This window comes from Sminthopsis crassicaudata, chromosome 3, assembly GCF_048593235.1.
Source record: "Sminthopsis crassicaudata isolate SCR6 chromosome 3, ASM4859323v1, whole genome shotgun sequence".
In the NCBI taxonomy this organism is placed as follows: Eukaryota; Metazoa; Chordata; class Mammalia; order Dasyuromorphia; family Dasyuridae; genus Sminthopsis; species Sminthopsis crassicaudata.
In genome coordinates this window covers 491,256,808-491,274,809 of record NC_133619.1, presented here as the reverse complement: position 1 = coordinate 491,274,809, position 18,002 = coordinate 491,256,808, and the positions used below count along the sequence as shown (strand labels likewise).

The 18,002-nt window shown below is 34.1% G+C and overlaps 1 protein-coding gene across 2 annotated transcripts in view; it reads right to left on the bottom strand.

The window, feature by feature from the left end:
* The window catches only part of OPCML (opioid binding protein/cell adhesion molecule like), a 1,489,737-nt gene that overhangs the window by 1,203,761 nt on the left and 267,974 nt on the right, over positions 1-18,002 (bottom strand). The window contains exon 2 of one of the 2 annotated variants that reach the window (XM_074303776.1): positions 1,230-1,388. The exons of the other annotated variant lie outside the window; for it this stretch is intronic. The gene's annotated coding sequence lies outside the window, so the exon portion shown is untranslated. The remainder of the gene's footprint in view (positions 1-1,229; positions 1,389-18,002) is intronic. 2 annotated transcript variants of the gene reach the window in all.

Below are 18,002 nucleotides of genomic sequence, written 5' to 3'. Positions count from 1 at the left end.
CCCACTATGGGGATGGTTTCTGGGCAAATTAAGTAAACTGAGATCTTAAAAAAAAAGCCTCTTCTCTTCATAAATTTAATTGTATGTTTTCTCAATTGATAAAAAGTTAAAGTAAATTTTTTTTCTAGGGTAGAAATACAAACTGTGCAGTAACCATATGAAAAAAAAATGTTCCAAATTACTAATAATTAGTGAAATGCAAATTAAAGAAACTGAGGTTTCAACTTACAAGCATCAGATTGACAAAGTTGACAAAAGAGGAAAAAGACATTTATATAGGAGGAAAATAAGAAAACCGGCACATCAGTGTATTATTGGTAGAACTATGAATTGACAATAGCCAACCATTCCAGAAGACCAATAATATATCATGATTGTAGGATGAGAGACATAGATATTTTTGGACATGGCTAATGGGGCAATTTGTTTTGCTCCACAATATTTGTTACAAAGATTTTGTTTTGCCTTTTTTCTCCAATGATGAGAGATTGAAAAAAGCAAAAAAAAATTTTTTCATTTAAAAAATGAACTTTAATTTAAAGAATAATAAATTCAATGGTTGGCTATAGAGGTCACCAATGATCCATAAGGTCAACTGGAACCATCTGTGAAAAACTTTTTTCTTTGAATTTTTTTTAAATAAAAAAATATATATATATGATACGTGGGATAGAAAAGGCTCCAGATTTTTCTCTTTTTTTCTACTTTCCCTATTTAGTTCAGCCAGATCTTTCAAGGCTGGCTAAGTGTAGTGAAAGGGCAACAATTAGATGTTTTCAGAATACAAACAACCGTCCTAAAAATGTTGTGTCATTACCCTTATATCCATAAGGCACTACAGCTTAGGATCTCTACAGCATTTTCATTAGTGACAGCGGCATGAAACAATGCACTACAGAAGGAAACAGACAATATCTGAAAGCACCATACCCCCAGATAAAACCATGGACAAAAAACAAAGCCAGAATCAAACCCAAAGATTATCCTTGAGTCTAAGACTGACTTACTACATTTTTATTATGATGCATGTTCTCTCCTATTCAGATTAAACATCCTGTTCTCAGAGACCCAAGTCCCACTGGACTCCCCAAGCTCTGGGGAAAGGTCATCTCAGAGACATAATTTCTTCATCAGGTTTCCCTTAGCCTTTCCAGGCTGTATTCTTGACTCTGGCCCACATAATTTTCACCACAAGCATACTCAAGGCCCCCACCACTTATTCACCATACCTTCGAAGGCTTCAGTCTCAATGTAGTAGCAACAAAGCTGCAATGTAACTACTTGGGTAGGACGAACAGTTAAACGGATGAGGATTCCCAAGAAACTGAAAATTAGGCTGGATTCTCAGTCGTAACTTGATGGAACTCAACAAAATCAAAAGCACTTACCTATGGAAAGACAAGGAGGGGGGAGAAGAGTTAGAACGTATCATTATTCATTTTGTTCCACTGATTTGATCTATTTTAAGCAAGAAGATTTTTTAAATGCAATTCAAGTTTTCAGCAAGCTCCAAGTGAAACCCAAATTTTAAATATACCCTGGTAAAGGTCAGTTGGGAAAATAGCATATTGTTGCAAAGGCCACGTAGCCTGCTGTTTGTTTTCTTTTGTGGACTGGCATATATCTCTCATTCAGGTGCATTTACTTACTAGCACATGGTGCCCAGAACAAGAGACTAACTGGGCACTCAGTTATATGCCAAGGTGTAAGAAGAAAAAATACCCCAATTCAGTTGCCTAAATCACGATGGAGGCACTGCAGCCATGTGGTTCAGATGCTGAGAAGATTGAAGTCATAAAAAAGGAAATGAGAGAACTGTCATTGCAGATTACATGGTATTTATTCCCAAATCTGTTCATTATAGAAATTTACAAGACAAATGATTTTTTAGCAAGGAATGGAAGCTTTTCCTGAGAGTAAGTACATAATGAGGCAAGGGCTCTCTTCATTTCAGGTAATCCTGGCTTCAGCTCTTAGCAAAGTTCCTGAACGTATTCATTAAGCATGAAAGAGAAACGAGGGGGAGAGAAGAGTAGGAAGCAAAATGAAACAAAACCCAGGGAATCGATCCCAGATTTTTATGGTCCTATAAAAAACCATAATGGGGAAAACTTTGAAAGCTCTATTGGCTTGGTGAATCTAATCTCTGCAATGACTTGTCTGGTCATTACAACACAGTGTTTAGGAGCTTTTGGTGGGTACTGCAGTGATCTCTGAGAATTCTCTTTTTGCAGGGAATATACTGGGAGAAGTATATGTGCTGGTCATGTTTTAATTCCTCAGCATTACTGATCGGCTTAAACTTGTGGCCTTTACACTGCTGCCAGACCTTCAGTACTTGGTCTTCTGCTATATCCAAATGATTTTTTTTTCCAATAGACACTTTAACTTTCTCACTCCAGTTTAATCCAAGGGTCTGAAATTTAGCCCACCACGTTTTTGATGCATGTTGATCTATTCATAGGATTATATGTATGAACATAATGGAGTGGTTTTAAAAACAAGCTCATAGCTCATACACTAGAAGGTCAGAAAAATCTTGAAATATTATGAAATGGAAGTTACCAACAATTGAACAAGTCTAAAAGAGTTTTCAGTGTCATTGTTGTGTTATTTTGCAAAGAATAAGACCACAATTACAATAATTCAAGCATTAATTATTTTCTGCAATACAGGAACTGTGCTAAGGACAAGGAAACAGAGAAAGGCAAAAACCTAGTCCTAGCCCTCATGGAGCATGCATTCTAGTAAGAATGACAACATGTAAACATCTATGTACACACAAAATTTATAGCATCCATGGAATGCAGCCTAGAAGGAAAGACTCTAGCAAGGAGGGATTTGGAAGGGCAAGAACATAGGATTCGAGCTGAGTCTTGAAGAAAGCTAGGAAATAGAGATTAGGAGGAAGTACGCTCTAAGCATGGGAACAATGAGATGGAATATCATTTTTGAAGAAGATAAAAAAGTCAGGGCCATTGGATCACATTGGATCACAGGTATGAAGACTGGAAAGATGTAATTCAAAGTCCTCAGTCCCCATCTAAATAGAAAAAGGGGAACTTAGAGAATCAAAAGACCAATTCTTTGTTGGAAGGTGTTAACCACTTAATTCACTTTATGACTCAGCATGTACCTTAATCCACTCATAAATGCTCTTCATTCAGCATTGGGCACCATTGGGCGCTCTCAGACACAGTCAGCCAAAGACAAGGAGGCTGTTGCTACCTGGGTGATGCCAAGGCTGTTAATTAAAACACCCCATGAAGTTTAATTATGCAAAAGAGGGACAGAACTCCGGAGCCATTAATCAGAGGTTTGATTCAGGAGTAATTTGTTGTTGGGACCTAAGGAGCCATTTTCCTGGTTTTTTCCACTGTGCTACACTAATTTTTAATCCTCTGCTTTAATGGAAGACTATTGGGCTGGGATCTGGGAACATGATGGTAGCAAGGCCATTCACAAACACAGGCTCTCATTTATTAATAGGCAGATGCTTCAATTATTATGCTTAAGGCATCTTTAATTACAGGAACCAGTCACCAGCATAACTTCTATGTAATTATGTAAAAGCAGCCATCCAACAGTTTTCCAACTTCCACGAGGAGGTAACAAGAGAAAATGACCACATTTTGTCAACAGCATGGAATGGAATTGATCAAGGAGGTAAAGTGGAAAGATAAAATTTAGAACTAAAAAAATCATAAAGTAGCTTTTTTTTACTCTTAGTAAGTTTATTTTTAATATACATTGCTTTATGAATCATGTTGTAGAGCAAAAGGGAAAATTATGGGAGAAATAAAAAAAAATAGAAAAAAGAAATGAACATAGCATGTATTGATTTATATTCAGTCTCCTTAGTTTTTTTCTGGATACAGAGGGGATTTACTGTCCAAAGTCTATTGGGATTGCTTTGGTTCACTGAATCACTGAGAAGAATCAAGTCTTTCATAATTCATCATTGCATATTCTTGCTGTTATTGTGTACAATGCATTTTTGGTTCTGCTTGTTTCACTCAGCATCAATCATGTAAATTCTTCCAGGCCTTTCTAAAATCAGTTTGTTCATCATTTTTATATAGCAATAATATTCCATTATCTTCATATATCACAACTTGTTCAGCCATTTCCCAAGTGATGGGCATTTACTCATTTTCCGATTCTTTGTTACAACAAAAAGAGCTGCCACAGACATTTTTCACGTGTGGGTCCTTTTCCCTCCTTTATGATTTCATTGGGATACAGACTCAGTAATAGTAAGAAAAAACATGCACAGTTTGATAAGACTTTTTGGGCATAATTCCACATTGCTCTCAAGAATGATTGGATTACTTCACAACTCCACCAACAATGTATTAGTGTCCCAGCTTTCTCACATTCCCTCCAACATTTATCATTATCTTTTCCCTGTCATCTTATCACAGTCTCAGAGTTGTGATATGGTACCTCAAAGTTGTTTTAACTTGCATTTGTCTAATAAAGAGAGATTTAGATCTATAATATCTATAGATGACTTTAATTTCATCATCTAAAATTGTTTATATCCTTTGACCATTCATCAATTGAATGACTTGTATTATTATATATTTGACATAGTTCTTTATATATTTAAGAAATGAGACCTTTACCAGAAATGCTGGCTGGAAAGATTTTTTCCCAGCTTTGTACTTCCCTTTTAATCTTGTTTCTGTTGGTTTTGTTTGTGCAAACCCTTTTTAATTGAATCTAATCAAAGTTATCTATTTTGTCTTTCCTAATGGTCTCCATTTCTTCTCTGATCATAAATTTCTCCTTTTCCAAAGTTCTGATAGGTCTGATCTCTTGTTCTCCTAATTTGTTTATGTTATCCTCCTTAATGTCCAAATCATGTATCCATTTTGACCTTATTTTGGTATGGGATGTGAGATGTAGGTCTATGCTAAGTTTCTGACATTTTCCAGTTTTTCCAGCAATTTTTGTCAAAGAGTAAGTTCTTACCACAGAAGCTGGGGTTTGGGGGTTTATCACATACCAGATTGATATAGGCCTTGATAATTGTGTCATATGTGTCTAAGCTATTTCATTGCTCCACCACTCTGTTTCTTAGCCCGTAGCAAATGTTTTTGATTACTACTGCTTTATAATGTAGTTTTAGGTTTGGTATTGCTAAGCCACCATCTTTTGTATTTTTTCTCAAATTCCCTTGATATTCTTGACCCTTTGCTCTTCCAGAAGAATTTTGTTATTTTTTTTAGTTCTACAAAATAATGTTTTGGCAGTTTGATTGGTATGGAACTGATCAAGTAAACCAATTTAAGCAGACTTCATTTTTATTATATTAACTTGGCCTACCCATGAGCAACTTAGATCCAGTTGTTTAGATCTGACTTTTTTGTGTGAGAAGTTTTATAATTATGTTCATAGAGTTCTTGAGTTTGTCTGGGAAGTAGACCCCCAAGTATTATATTTTGTCTACAGAAATTTTAAATGTAATTTCTCTTTCTATCTCTTGCTGATGGGCTATATCAGTAATATATAGAAATGCTGATCATTTCCAGTAGGTTTATGTTTATGTTTTTGTCATTAAACCAACTCTTGGTTTTATTTATTAATTAGTTTTCTTAGTTTCAATTTTATTCAACTCTCCTTTGAGTCTCAGAATTTCTAATTCGGTACTTAATTGGGAGGTTTTAATTTGTTCTTTTTCTAGCTTTTTTAGTTGAATGCCCAATCCCCTGATTTCTTTTTTACAGATATAAAATTTCCCTTAAGAACTGTTTTGGCTGCATCCCATACGTTTTATTATGTTGCCTCATTATTGTAATTATCTTGGAAGAAATTATGGATAATTTCTAGGATTTATTGTTTGACCCACTCATTTTTAAAAATTAGATTGTTTAATTTCCAATTGGTTTTTAGTCTATCTTTCCCTAGTCCTTTATTGAATGTACTTTTAATGAATTGTGGTCTGAAAAGGAAGCATTTATTATTTCTTCCATTTTACATATGATTGTGAGTTTTTTATGGTCAATTTTGCGTAGGTGTTATGTACTGCTGAGAAAAAAGTTTATTCCTTTCTGCCTCTATTCAGTTTTCTCCAGATGCTTATCACATTTAGGTTTTCTAGGAGCCTATTAACCTCCCTAGTTTCTTTCCTGTTTATTTTGTGATTATATTTATCTGATTCTGATAGGGGAAAGTAGAGGTCCCTCACTAGTCTTGCTGACTGGCTTAAAATCTTCTATAGGAAATTACCTTTTCTATCACTTGGTGCATACACATTTAGTATTGTTATTATTTCATTGTTTATGGTACCCTTTATCAAGATGTTATTTTTTCCCTTATCTCTTTTAATAAGATCTATCTTTACTTTTGCTTTATCTCTTTATCTAAGATGAGAATTTCTATCTCTGCTTTTTTATTTCGGCTGATACGTAATGAATACAGCCTTTTACCTTTACTCTGTATGTGTCTGTCTGTGTCAAATGTGTTTCTTGTAAACAACATATTGTAGGATTCTGTTTTTTTTTTAATCCACTCTGCTATTTGCTTCCATTATATGGGAGAGTTCATCCCATTCACATTCAAAGTTATGAATATCAGCTCTGTATTTCCCTTCATCCTATTTTCTCCCCGTATATATTTTCATAGTCTCTTTTCATTCTGTCCTTAGTCATGTGTTTTTTTACCCATACTAACTACTACCTTATCTCCTATCAGCCCTTCTTCCCTTCTCTTTCCTTTTCCCCTAGTAATGTCCCCCCTTTTATCCTGTCCCTTCATTTTCTTTCTTCTTTCTTCTCTTACATTTTTATTGGGTTAGATAAATTTCTATACCCAATTGAATGATTAAGTTATCCCCCCTTAGAGACAAAATTAATGAGATCAAACTTCAGACAACACTCACTTCCCTTTCTTTTTTCTTTCCATTGTAATAAATCTTTTTTACCTCCTCATGTGAACTACTTGTTCCATTATACTTTTCCTTTCTTTTTTCTAAAGTACAGAACTGTTCCAACTCCTTAATGTCTTTTTCTCTGATGTTATCACATCAGATTTCAGTCATAAACACACTCTCAATCCATGTGATGCCCTTCTCTGTCTGTCGCAGTGACAGATACAGTTCTCAATAGTTACAGATACCATTTTCCCATCTAGGGATATACACAATTTAACCTTTAAATAATTTATATATATATATATATTCCTCTTTACATTTCTATGCTTCTCTTTAATCCTGTATTATTTTCTGTTTAGTTTTGTTATTTTTAATAGAAATGATTAAAAGTCTTTTATTCATTGAAATTCCATCACCTGTTCTGAAAGATGATGATGAGTCTCACTGGGTAGTTAGTTCTTGGTTGTAAGAACTAGTTTCTTTACCTTCCAAAATATTTCAGGCTCTCCAATCCTTTATTGTAGAAACTGCCACATCCTAGATAATCATAACTATTGCTCCTTAATATTTGAATTGTTTTCACCTGGCAACTTGCACAATTTTTAACTTGAGATTATAATTCTGGAGTTTCACAACAAAGTTTCTTGGAGTTTTTCTTGTGGGATCCCTTTCTGAAGATTATCAGTGAATTATTTCAATGAATATTTCCCCTTCTGTTTCTAGAATATGGGGGCACTTTTCCTTAATGATCTCTTGAAGAATTTGATCCAGGCTCTTTTTTTGGTGATGGCATTCAGATAAGCAAATAATTTTTCAAATGCCTCTTCTGAATCTATTTTCCAAGTTAGTTGGTTTTTTTCAATAGGATATTTCACATTTTCTTCCATTTTTTCATTCTTTTTAGTTTATTTGACTGATTCTTGCTGTCTTACAAAGTAATTAGGTTCCATTTGCATTGTTTTTATGTGAGCTTTTTTGTACTTAGCTTTTGTATCTCTTTCTCATTTGGTTAATTCTACCTTTTTAAGGAGTTGTTTTCTTAAAATTTTCCTTCCTTTTTCAAACTGTTGACTTTCTCATGTATACTTCTCATTTCCTTATTTTTTCTTCTAATTCTCTTATTTTTCTTTTAAAGCACTTTTATAAGCACTTCCAAGAATCCTATTTAGGCTTGAGGCCAATTCATATCACTCCTTGAGATTCTTCTTGTGGACATTTTGTCCTTGTCTGAGTTTGTGCTTTGGTCTTCCCTCTTGTCAGAGTAGCTTTCTATGGTCAAGGTTCTTTTCTGTTTATTGCTCATTTTTTCTTTTCTTTTGGTATTTCTTCTTTTTTACTTTTATGGTTGAACTCTGTTCCTGGAGTAAAAAGAGGTACTTTCCCAAGCTTCCTGTGCAACTCTGAGTCTTGCCTTTGAGCACAGGGACTCCTTGTGTTTTCAGGCAGTAGCTTTGCTTGATCTCTTAAAAAACACTCTGGTTTCCCAGTTTTCCTTCTGAAATGGGACTAGAAGATGGCCCATTGATTTGTTCCTTTACTGAACCAGTACTGAGGGTCTTAGTTGCTGATTTGCTGTGATTAAGATCCTCTCACCAGCTTTCCCAGAGAACACCTGAACAGGGCTAAACACCCTGTTCACCCCAGTGACACTGTCCTTTCTTTAAGTTTTCTATCTATCTTGAACTGGAAAGTGATTTCATTCCATCAGACTCTATTCAGAGACTTGGTTTCATGAGGTTTACAAAGGAATCTAGGAGAGCTTAAGCAGCTTCCTAGCATTTTTCCACAATTTTGGTTCCACCCCAGAAGTCTCATAAAATGTCTTCTAAAAGATACTTAGAAAGAATCAATCTGTCATAATTATCCAAGGCATGGTTTACATAACTTTCTTATATGAAGATTAGATTAAATATATTTTTGCCTTCTAAGTCCTCAATTATATGAAAAGGGGGATCAGATGTTGACCTTGATAAATCATAGACATTTACAGAGTTAGATCATATTTTATGGAAAAACTAATAAGAAAAAATTCATCATTGTCCCAAATCCCATTCAGAAACTTTCAGTAGCTTCACATTGTCCTCAAAAATAAATTTAAAATATGTTGTTATTTAAAACCCTTGTTAGCTAGATAGAATGTCAGTGAGTCAGAAAGACTCCACTTTCTGAATTCAAGTCTGTCCTCTGACACTCACTAGCTGTTGGCCTCAGTTTCCTCATCTGTAAAATGAGCTGCAGAAGTAAATGGCAAATCCCTCATTTCTTTGCCAAGAAAACACTAAAAAGAGATCATAGTCAGACATTACTAAAAATTATTTAACAATCTCAATGGTAATTTAACCCCAGGCTCTTCCAAATACATCTCCTACTCCCCTGCTTTTCATACCACCATATGAATTCTCTTCTCTTGTCAAATTGGTTTTCATGTTGACCCCCCAAAATAGTATGCTAATTCCTACCTCAAAAATATTTTATATTTCATTTATATAGATATCGATGTCCTCTCCCTTGTCCCCTTTCCTTCATTAATCAATCAGAAAGTACTTTTAAGTACTTACTAGAGATAAGAACTGTGCTGACTTGAAGGTTAAAAACTAAACCATAAGTGGGGAAAAAAAAAACTTCGGGTATGTGAAATAAAGTAGAATATGAAAATTATTGGGAAAGCAGAAAAGATCCAGGTTGTGTGAAATTTAAATGATAAAGGACTTTATATTTGATCCGATAAGCAATAGTGAGCAACTAGATTTCATTAAATGGGGGGAAAGTGACATGGTCAAATTTACACTTTAGGATAATTACTTTGGCAACTAAGTAAAGAATGGATTGGAATGGGAAGAGATTTGAGATAGAGAAACCAGTTATAAAGTTGATTTAATAATTCAGGTAAGTTGCTAGGATGTTCTAACTAGGTTGGTGGTTTTATTAATGTAGAAAAGAGGATGTATATAAGAAATATTGTCAAGAAAGAAATTTTAAGATTTGACCACTAATTGCAAATACAGAGCAAGCAAAAGAGAAAATACAATGAAGCTCTGAACACGAAAGAAAGTGGTACCTGGCTTTATATGTGTTTAGATACATATATACACATATATAAGGAGGCATGTGTATATACATAAGTATACAGACAGGCATATATTTTATGCACATATTAAATATGTGTATGTGAATCCATACATACATCATACACTATAAATGGGCAATGAGTTCTTTATAGATCTGACAGGAATAGAAGAATTAGGTGGATTATCTTTGGGAAATAGCACAATTCTTTTCATAACCTTAAGCCTCTTCCTGGAACAAAAACTGATTGTTAAAAATTTTAGCATTCTTCAAGCATTGTTGTATGGTTTCAAATCATGGCTATAACATCTGGAGAACTGAAATATAGCAAAGGCAAAGACAAGGCTTATTTGGGGCATGAATATGATGCAGCATAGTGTAGTGATTTAATCATTATTCAGTGATATCTTATTCTTCATGACCCCTTTTTGGTGTTTTCTTTGCAAGAAATGAGTGTTTTACAGTTTTCTTCTGAAGCTCATTTTACAGATAAGGAAACTGAGTCAAATAGAGTTAAGTGACTTGTCTAGGGTCACATAGTAAATGGCTGAAGACATATTTGAACTCGAGAAGTAGAGTCTTTCTGACTTCAGGCCTGACAGTCTATCTAGCTACTCATTCAACCTATTAAAAACAAGTAATAATAAAGAAGTGTGGCAAAGTCTTTCATCAAAGAAATATGACTTTAAAAAATGGATCAGTCATGTTGCATGAGAAAAGGCTTATTGATGGCTAACCCATGTGTTAAACTAGTATATAATGATGGCAAAAGAAAATGAGGCTCATGGTACAGTAGGTATGCTCTATACAATGAATTTATATGACAAACAAGGTAAGAGTGGTACTAAATGAGCAAGTATAGATAGGGTGTGGTCAGCCTCATTAGATGGCTATGGAACTATACATGCATTTATAATCATTAAATTGAAAGATATTTATTTAAATCTAGATCTAGATACAATCTGCTTGGTGTTGTTATTTAATTTCTTATTTAAATAACAGTTTTCTCTTTGAAATTATAAGCTACCCTAAAGCAGATAAGACATTAAACATTTTGATATATCTTCCACAAGATGTCTGGTACTGTTGTCATGCACACAATAGGTGCTCAATAAATATTTGTTTAATTGAATTGAAAAAGGAAATGTCTCCACTACTTCATTTGACCAGAGGCTTTATCTAATCATGTTGAAAATCCCGGAGTGCTTCAGTTTAGCTGAAACTGAAAGAGGATCCTGCAGAGAAGGATGTTGTTAAAAGAAGCAGTTGCCAAAATACTCTCAGTCAAAAGAAACTCGATTTGGGGGTTTATGTGGAACTAAAAATCTTCCCCCCAGATTTGTTCAATTTTTGGCAGCATTGACACCATTTGGAAAGTGGCAAAAGGCTATGCTCTGTATAATCAGGTAAGTGTTTTGTCAGTTTTAATTTCAGAGAAAATGCCTATACTGGAAAATGGGATCTTTCCCACAGGGAAAGTTGGAGGGCCCATTTATAGAACTCCCATTGATTCAACTGTATACTTTAAATGGACCACCCTCTGAGTGTGCCGGTTTATGTATATGTACGTAGATGGCAAGGGTAGGAGGCAAAGTAATCCAGATGTTTCTTCATTAGGAAGCAGGGTACTGTTAATTTGCCCTGGAGAGGGAAGAAAGCTTTTTTGAAAAACCTGAATTTGAATTTGACTTAAAGCAGAAGATGCTAATGGAATCATGAAATGACATATTTGGAGCCAGAAAGGATTTCAGTGATCATTAAGTACAAACCTTTCATTTTACAGATAAAAAAAAAAAACAACTGAGACCCAGTGAGGATAAGTGATTTGTTTGAGACCATAGAGGCAGATAAGCTAAGATTTAATTCTAGATCTCCTAGTTCTAAATCCTATTTCCATTGTACTATACTACCTCAAATATCAAATAGAGAATGACATTCATGGCCCTGAGTGAATCTGTAGACAATTATGGCATTAGTCAAAGTTACAAGTAGTCCTTGCTGTGCTAGATACAGTGGAGTATAAAAAAGGAGAAGATGTAGACCTCACAATCTATTTGGGGAGAAAATAATTTAAAAAAAAGAACATGGCTTGAAAAAGCAATGAGATGGCTTGATGTAATTGAAAATTAAATTCTAGGGTACTGCCATTAAATATTCTAGGTCTTTGGAGAAGGGGAGAATCATTGGGAGATGGGATAATAATCCTTCATGGAGATCCTAGGAGTTGGTGCTAGGCTTTGAAGGACATTCAGGATTTATATTAATGAAACTAGAGAAGGACAGAAATAGGCATTCAAAAAAGACTAGGAATAGAATAAGTTCAGGAGAGCCCTCTCAACTATATTCTGTCATTTCATGCAATGTTTTCCATTAACTGGTGAATTGAGGCAAAAAGAAACATTGCTGCAAGATTTCTGTGAAACCTAAACATTTTGGCTTCCTGACCTTCCTGGTTTCCTTTAAAATCACATCTTTGGCTGGAAGCTTTCCCCAACATCTCTTAATTTTAATACCTTCTCTCCATTAATTATTTCCTATTTATCCTGTATATAGCTGGTTCCTTGCCTTTCCCATATTTATTTGTTGTCTCTCTTATTAAATTGTGAGTTCTTTGAGAGTAAGGATTCTTTTGCCTTTTCTTATATATCATGAACCTAGTACAATATCTGACACCTAGTAGGTAATTAATAAATGCTTATTGATTGATTCTTCCCTGTATTACTAAAAGGCTGCACAATCTATTTCAAGTGCCCACAACTGACATAATGAGTATAATCCTAAACAAACTGAATGGAACTGATACTGCTGATTGGGATAGGACTACTTTACAAGAACCAAATTAAAGTCAGTCCACCACTTCCAACCAAAACAAAATAAAAATCCTTTGGTTGCTTGATAAGATATTTCAGGGAGGAAATAAACTAGGAAACCTATCAACTAACCTATCAACTAAATGCAACAAAATACATAGGGGACATGATTGTTTGATGGCCCCATCTTGGATTCAGGTTAACATCCTCAAATCCTCAAGTAAATACTGAACCAGTCTGGGAAATTCTACCCCCTCCTCACTTCTGAAGGAAAAAAAATCCTTAAATAAATATACCATGTTTACTTTTTGATAATGAAGTTACAGAAACAAAGTGAAAATGGGAGGTTCTCCAGTACATAAGAGATGCAATTGAGAAGCAAGGATGGAGGCTGGCATATGGAGAAATGTAGCCCTTGAAAGGTATTTATGGATGTAGAACCAATTTTCTTAACATCATATAATCATACCAACTGAGAAAGGAAAATGTTCACTAAAATGGTCCTTATCTCATAGTCCCTTTCTACCTAGTCAATGAAAGAATGCAAATTTTAAATGGAAAAGACTCTATTGCTGATTGCTACCTCTATGTGTTTTGTTGCATTTAGGCTTGTTGGTTGATAGACTAAGCTTATTTCCTCTTTGAAAAGCCTATCAAGACAACAAAAGTTGTCTTGTTTTATTTTGTTTTGGGAGGTGTTTAAATTAAAAGATGTCTGATTCTTTACCCAAAACATTTTCTTACCTAACTTCATATTTTTGTCTCTAAGTGCTCTGTCAGTAATAATAGCTATCCCATCTAGCCCTAGTTCTTGTTAGCAGAGAGAAAAAAGATCACTTTCAGGAACATGTATGTTGGTAATAGTGGTAAATAATCATTGCATAAAAAAAGTAAGACATGGGTACTCTTACAATCAAAAAGGTTTTAAAACCAACCTGGGACATGTATTTATTGTGAGATTCAGATCTGCACAATACAAATTATCTTTGAAGGTAAATTTAAAAAACACAATAATACATTATTCTATAGATTAAACTATTTATGAGACTTCCATTTTATTTGTTTTTTTATTTGTTTGTTTTTTTTGGGTTTTTTTGCAAAGCAATCAAGGTAAGTGACTTATCTAAGGTTACACAGCTAGTAAGTATCAAATGTCTGAGACCAGATGGAAATCAGAGTCTCCCCAATTCCAGAGTCTGTGCTCTATCAACTATATCACCTTGCTGCCTCAGGACTTCCATTTTAAATCGTGGTCTGTCTGTGAGGAGGATTTACAATCACAGACTTTGAGGGATAATGCCTTTTGTCCATAAAAGTAAACATTAAATATCTCTGGATGAAGCTCAGAACTGACACCAAAAACAATTATACTTGTCATGTTTGTAATAATCATTAGTAATATATTTAAGAAATTAGGAATTTTCATATTATTTAAATTTTTGTGAAAAGATCACTGCACTGCCAGGTAAAATTATTTTTGTTCTCCATCTGATAACTATATGACCTTGGGCAAGTCAGTAATTTATCTCTCTGGACTTGGTTTTTACATCTTGAAATGAGTGAGCTGTGCTGAGAGATCTAAAATATCTCTAATAGTTGATAAAAGATAATGATTATAATGTCAGTATTCTATTTTCTTTCTTTACTGATAAATATAAAATCAACCACAGGATGCTAGAATTGGGAAGAAACTTACATGCCATTGAGTCCAATCCTTATCCAAATATCTTCTTTATAATTCAGATTTTGACTGAATCCTTCCAATAAAGGTAGCCTTAGCAGGCAATCACTTCCATTATGGGATAGCTCCAAATGTAAGAAAAATATTCTTTATATGTAACTATTCCACCCCAAGCAAGTCATTTAACCTGTCTGCTTCAGCTTCCTCATCTGTAATATCATTTACCTGGTAGGATCAAGTGAGAAAATAATTGTAAGGGTCTTTGTATTGTATATGATATATAATAAGTATTATATATATATATATATATATATATATATATATATATTATAATTATTACTCATTATTCTTTCTACTCACTGGACCTGATTCTACTCTATGGAGTTACAGAGGGTTACAACACCATTTCTTCCCTATGACAGACTTTTATATGTTAGATGGCAGCAATGCAATTATTACATATATATATGCCCTATCCACTATTTTGTGGTACCGTATTCCAGATAATGAACCAGGACTTGATGAGTAATTTCTCAAATTGAACTTAGTGGATACAGTTTACAAACTATATTTTAAATTGTCTTCAGATATATACTTTACTACAAACAAAGTAAATATAAATTCATACATATATATATATGTATATATACATATGTATATATGTATATATATGTATATATATATATATATATTAAAGAAGAGAGAAAGAATATGAGGATTTTGAGGAAAAAAAAACAGCATAAATAATCAGCATCAGCAGAGTGGGAGAATAGGACTTAGGAATTGAAAGGTGAAAATGTCAAAGACAAGTTTTGCCAGATTAAAAAGTTTTGTTTGGGTGAATTTTGATTACCCAGGTGAAGCAGCAAAGTCTGAAATCTCTTGATAAATGCAGCTTTTCTGATTTTTCTAATTATCAATGAATCTGGCTCTGTTTCAGACTCTTTGGATTTCACTATCATATCTCACCTACTCTTTTCACCCTGGAACATCCTTCCACCACTATGGCTTTCTTACCCTAGAGCACTGCTCTGCTCCTATGGCACCATTTTCCTATTGGTCAGTTACCTTGCTTAACTTCAATTTTGAAGTATTCCAGGAAATCCATCCTTTGTTCATCTCTCAGCTCTGCTTCTGATTTTTCAGATTTTGTTCATTTATTCCTTATCTTTCATCATCTATTTCCTTTCCCAGAAACTTCCCTGCTCCCTACTTTCTTCCTCCCTGTTCTAAGCATTCAACTAAGGCACAAAATAGTCTCTTTATTCAAATATCATTCACTATAATGAAAAAGACAATGTGTCAATTTGCAAGTCCCTTGTCTCAGTCATCTTATTACTCATATTCAGCCTCCATAAAGACAATCAAAAGATTTTCCTAAAACACAGTTCTGAACAAATACCCCCCTATCCTGTAAACTCTGTATTATTACTTGTAAGCTGAAATACACATTTCTCTGATTGGCATTTAAAACATTTTATAACTTGGTCCTTTCTTACGATTTTTCTATCTTCAAGCTCCTTATATATCATTCCTCTTCATGCCATTTACCTTCTACCAATACTGGCCTATTTGCTGTTCCTCACTGATGAGTTTCTATTCCCCATGCTTCACATGCCTGGAATGTTTTACTTCCTCACCTCTATCACTTTGAGTTTGGGGTTTCCCTTAAGTCTCAAGACAAAAGCCACTTTTTAAAGGAAAACTCTTCTTGTCCCCACAGCCTCTAATGCCTTTCTATGCTAGGTTACTTTGGTATTGCTTTCTATGTGTCTTACATATACTTTATATGTATATGTTGCCTCATCAAATAGAATGAAAACTCATTGAAGAATAGGATAGTCTGTTTCATTTTTCTTTGGTTTTAGTATATAGAAAAGTAGATGCTTAACAAACATTAACATTTTCAATATTATGTGACCTTTTAAAATAAAAAATATAACCTTGGGGTCCAATAATATTAGATAATAGCATCCATTGGTAAATGGTAACATATTAGGTAGCACTAAGCTGCTGGTAAAATATTATTTTGCAGCACCTATGCTATGCAATGACAAATATGTAAAATATTGTTGCTACATTTAATATTTAAAGTATGGAAAAGGGAGATTTTCTAAGCACAGAAGGAAATAATCCCTATTGCTAATGGCAGAAGCAAAGTTCTCTAGTTACTAAGTTTTGTAAGGATATTGCATAAAAAAAATAGATTTCTTGACAGAGATGATGTTATGCCATAGTTTCCCTGAATTATTCTACCTGTTTCCCTAAATTGTTTTGCCTCAGTCCAGAGGGTCTGGGGGCCCTCATTTATATGATAATTTCCATTAGCATTCCAAAGACCCATAAAATGCAGATGGTTTATTTAGAGATAGGTAGGCATATCTCCTATTTTGGACATCCTGGCTCCTGGATCTCCAACTTATCTGAATTTATAATCCTTCCTTACCCCCAACCTATCAGAACCAATTTTATGGTCCATTTTTAAAAGTTCCTGCTCACCAGTGCTCTTCCCTCATCCCTGTCTTTGTGTCCCTTATCACTGAAGCCTATAAGAATCCCTGGAATCTCATATTTGATGCTGGATACTTTGAGACATTAGTCCTATTCAGCCAATTATTCAAACTCTTCAATTAATAAAATATTAAAACTCTCTAATCTCTATCTTGCCTCAGTTGATCTGGCATTACAATCACAATGCCTATCTGGCATAATTTTCCAAGATACCAGGCCACAGAGGCAGCATTTCCATCCTCTTACTTAATATAACACTTTACCATTGTATTGTGCAGGATATTTTATGTAAGGATGCAACTCAATCTATATGATATATATCAATTGTAACAATGGGTTTTCTTATAGAATTTGAATTTAGGGCCAACCTCTCTAAAATGATCTGATCTACAAACCAGAATACTCAGAAGTTATACACACAAAGATATTCACATTACAAATACAATCCCCCCAAAACTTAGTTCTCTAAGAGTTTATAATCAAATAGGTTAAACTATCATACTATCATGAATATGGTAAAGTGAAATAATGGTATAGAAATAGCATTGCATGCCTACTTTTTCTATACCATTATTTCACTTTTCTAATATCCAACCCCACCCCATCTTCCCCAAATTAATTTTTTTCTCTTTTTTAGTCCCTCATAATTTTGTCCTTTTTAATGGCCACAGTAGGGGATGATGCCAATTTTACTGTGGAAAGTTTAAATTATTTTTCTGCCAAAAATAAAATAAAAAATTACCCCATGGTAATATAGAGGCTTCATTTTCATTGGTAAAGTAATTAGGGAAGCAAAAAAGAACATATCCTGAAAAACATAAACTCTTAGCATGAGGCATTCTTTGAGGTCCTTGCACATGAATATGTGCAGTTACTTTTAATTTAATCAGTATTTGGTAAGTGATTGCGTATTGTGATTCCGTTTCCAGACTAGTCTCTTCTTTGCTGCCAAAACCTAATTCTATGTATCCTTAGTGTTCTTTTCATGGTGGATAGATTTACAAAAAAGGTCTTCCCCTTGAAAGGTACTTGGCCTTCCTTTTCCCTGAGTAATTAA